Source organism: Pogoniulus pusillus, chromosome 35 (genome assembly GCF_015220805.1).
Source record: "Pogoniulus pusillus isolate bPogPus1 chromosome 35, bPogPus1.pri, whole genome shotgun sequence".
NCBI lineage: Eukaryota > Metazoa > Chordata > Aves > Piciformes > Lybiidae > Pogoniulus > Pogoniulus pusillus.
The window spans coordinates 9861084-9865160 of NC_087298.1; the positions used below are offsets into that span (position 1 = coordinate 9861084).

General features: G+C 51.4%; 1 long non-coding RNA gene across 1 annotated transcript; it reads left to right on the forward strand.

Annotated features, from left to right (window-relative positions):
- Positions 1-866: 866 nt before the first annotated feature.
- Positions 867-3443, forward strand: LOC135190006 (uncharacterized). The gene is made up of 2 exons (XR_010308411.1): positions 867-982; positions 3165-3443. It is a non-coding gene; the product is annotated as an uncharacterized LOC135190006 (long non-coding RNA).
- The last annotated feature ends 634 nt before the right edge of the window (positions 3444-4077 follow it).

Below are 4077 nucleotides of genomic sequence, written 5' to 3' on the forward strand. Positions count from 1 at the left end.
TTCCAGTAACGAAGTTCCCCCTTGTGTTGAGGCAGAACCTCTTTTGCTGCAGCTTACACCCATTGCTCCTTGTCCTATCCCAGGGATCAGTGAGCAGAGCCTGTCCCCCGCTCCTGGCAACCTTCAGATACTTATAAACCTTTATCAAGTCCCCTCTAAGGCTTCTTTTCTCCAGACTAAGCAGTCCCAGGTCCCTCAGCCTCTCCTCATCAGCCATGCCCTCCTGTCCCCCAGTCAGCTTTGCTTTGAAGCTCAGCAGGCTGTCAGCACGGAAAGTGTCAGTTAAATGTGTTCTCTGAAATAAAAGGCTAATAAGGAATAATTTTTCATGTATGATAATACAGCACTACAGCCCCAGATACCCACTGTGGGGAGGGGGGTAAAAAACAAACCCCTCCTTTGAAGCTGGTCCATCTCCAGTGAAACCATTTAATAAGCAAATAAATACCAGCATTGGAAACCACTTCCATTAAAAATATTGCCTCTTCTAATTGTGTGCTTTCAGAATCATAATAACCCCCACATGTCTACCATCCCTCTCGCAATTACGCTCAGCGTGGTGCCTGCAGTTACTTCTGAAGTCATTTCTTCAGCACTACTCGGCGGTGGCAGCAGGGACTTCAAACGGCCGCCGATAGCACATAGAGGAGATGAAGGCTCTCCAGCCGCAGCCGGGGTGCGGGCAGCCCTCGCACCTCGGGTTTGTTCAGCCAAAGAGCCTGGCTGAGAAAGCTGAGGAGGAAGAGATACGAAATGACTGCTGAAGGGTAAAACAACCGGTCCGGGAGCACCGCAAACCCCCTCGGCTCCGCAGGGATTTGCCGGGGGGTGAGCGCTCCGTCGCCTTCAGGCAGCTTATGTGTGACCTTGGCTCGCTTTCCAGGTGGGTCAAGCCAAACGCAGTGAGGGAAAACCTCACCCGCAGTGAGATCCAAGAGTTTCCAGGAGAGTGAATTCAGGGTGCTGGAGTGGCTGAATTCAGGTCAGTCTGGAGAAAGGATCACAGAATGTTAGGGGTTGGGAGGGACCCAAACAGATCGAGTCCAACCCCCCCTGCCAGAGCAGGACCACACAATCTAGCTCAGGTCACAGAGGAACACATCCAGACAGGCACTGGGAGTCTCCAGAGAAGGAGACCAAACAACCTTTCTGGGGAGCCCACGTTCTGTTCCTACAGCTGCATTTGAACCTTGATAAGTCTCGGTGATGCAAACGAGCAGGAAAGGAGGTTTGCCTGAGCCACAGGGTTATATTTTGATGTATTTTCCTTTTTGTAAGATATTTTCCTATTTTCTTTTAATTTTATGTCCATGCAAACCTCATTCCAGGAGCAAGGTGTACCAATAGTGCTGCAGACAACTTGACCTACTGTACCAACAGTCAGGGTTTAAACTGAAGGATGGGGTTGGAACTAGATGATCTTTGAGGTCCCTTCCAGCCTAAACCACTCTATGATTGGGTTTGATGGTTTTTTGGAGAGGAGGGGGCTCTGAACTCCTGTGATACTCAAAGGTAAAAGCAGAGATGCTCACAGGGCAGTGGGAGATGCAGCTGAGCAGGACAAGCCTGGGGCTGGTGCTGTGGGGCAGGCAGCCATGGAACAACGTGCTGCAGGGGAGCAGCCGTACCCACAGCTTCTTAAAACGCCTCTAAAAGTCTCCTGGCTTCCCTCCCAATGCTGGGAACATTTGGAAGGGGGGAGCAGAGCCTGGCTTGCTTCAGCTCTGCTGGGCTATGCCTGATGGAATTGCAAAGGCTCTGGATGACGCAGAGCTCTCAGGCACTGGTGCGGGCGAGGAAACCACTCAGAAGTGACTTTTCCAGCAGAAATTGGCTCAAATATCTATGCTTGAGCTCTGCTGGACTCAGCTGCCTGTGTGGTCACTTCATGGCATGTGTTATCCATCCCTGAAGTGTGGACAACTCTCTGTCTGCACCACGCTCTCTGCTTCCAGATTCTTCCCCAAAGCCAGGCTGGTTCTTGCAGGCAGGCTGTCAGATCTTCCCCATAGCCAGGTTGGTTCTTGCAGGCAGGCTGTCAGATCTTCCCCATAGCCAGGCTGGTTCTTGCAGGCAGACTGTCAGATCTTCCCCATAGCCAGGTTGGTTCTTGCAGGCAGGCTGTCAGATCCCCAAAGCCAGGCTGGTTCTTGCAGGCAGACTGTCAGATCTTCCCCATAGCCAGGTTGGTTCTTGCAGGCAGGCTGTCAGATCCCCAAAGCCAGGCTGGTTCTTGCAGGCAGGCTGTCAGATCTTCCCCATAGCCAGGCTGGTTCTTGCAGGCAGGCTGTCAGATCTTCCCCAAAGCCAGGCTGGTTCTTGCAGGCAGACTGTCAGATCTTCCCCAAAGCCAGGCTGGTTCTTGCAGGCAGACTGTCAGATCTTCCCCAAAGCCAGGCTGGTTCTTGCAGGCAGGCTGTCAGATCTTCCCCAAAGCCAGGCTGGTTCTTGCAGGCAGGCTGTCAGATCTTCCCCATAGCCAGGCTGGTTCTTGCAGGCAGGCTGTCAGATCCCCAAAGCCAGGCTGGTTCTTGCAGGCAGGCTGTCAGATCCCCAAAGCCAGGCTGGTTCTTGCAGGCAGACTGTCAGATCTTCCCCATAGCCAGGCTGGTTCTTGCAGGCAGGCTGTCAGATCCCCAAAGCCAGGCTGGTTCTTGCAGGCAGGCTGTCAGATCTTCCCCAAAGCCAGGCTGGTTCTTGCAGGCAGGCTGTCAGATCCCCAAAGCCAGGCTGGTTCTTGCAGGCAGGCTGTCAGGTCTTTACCTGACTGCTTCTGCTCCAGAGACATGCCAGAGTGGGCAGGCAATTTTTCCTTGCACAAGCCCCTGTTTTCTGTGGGGTGTTTGCCCTGCCCTCATGCAGTTCTTGTCTTTGAAGGGTCGCAGAGGACTCCATCACAAAACATCCTCTGACAGCCCTGCTGGTCCCCAGCTGGGATGCTCTTGGGAGCACAAAGCACTTTTCTTACATTTTGGATCCAGCCCAAAGTCTCCTCTCTGTTTACAACCTGCCTTTTGCAGTGTGTCTGCAGCACGCACAGACCTGATAGTGCGAGGGACCGAGAAAGGACTTGTCTGGTTTTTAATCACAGCATCAGTTGCAATCAATAAGGGGAGACAATTGTTTTGGTCTTAGTCACCTAATAGCAATGTTTTTGCTTCAAGGTATGATTCAGCTCCTGCAGGCGGTTCTTCACCTGAAGTTCCCCGTGAGGCTTGGGAGATGATGGCAGAGAAGGCTTCAGGATTGCTTCGTGGTGTGTGCTCCTCCTGGGCTTGGATATTTAGCATCTCTTTGGCTGTTAAGCACAAGCGAAAAACTTAATAGCAAGGCAAGACCCCAAGAGTGCTGACACACAGCAGAGGTTAGCCACTCCTGGCACACAAACGAGGTTGCCTTTTCTTCCTAATGGAAGTTGACTATGTTAAAAACATGTTTTTCTATCCAGCTTCCTAGCATTCGTTTTTCCTTTGCCTGCATTAGAGTTACGAAGCTCTATCTTTTTGCATGGGTATATTTGATTATTGCTTCTTGAGTGTAATGACAGCTTTGACAACTAACTGCTGCTCTGTTCCTTGATAAAAGGCAGTTAAAGACTCGGTGCTTTGTGTGAGTGCTGCATTCAGCTCCAGAAACAGCCAGCTAAACATGAGTTGAATGGAGAAAGCACCAGCTTGTGACAAATGTCAAGCTGCAAGGCCACAGAGCTCCAGACTCTGTGCTCAACTGGTTCCTGAGAGGTCACTTCCCTGCCAAAACGTCACCTTGGCAGCAAAGTTCCCTGCTTTGCAGCGGAGCAGCCTTGTGTCCTTATTAATTTTCATGGTGTGCCATGCAGGTCACTTTGCCTTGCCATTTGTTCAGAGAATCATAGAATGCACTGGGTTGGAAGAGACCTTTAAAGGTCATCTTGTCCAACCCCTCTGCAGTAAGCAGGGACATGCCCAAGTAGATTGTGTTGCTCAGAGCCCCATCAAGCCTGGCCTTCAATATCTCCAGGGATGGGGCTTCCACCACATCCCTGGGTAACTTGATCCAGTGTTCCACCACCTGTATAGGAAAGAACTTCCTCCTGAT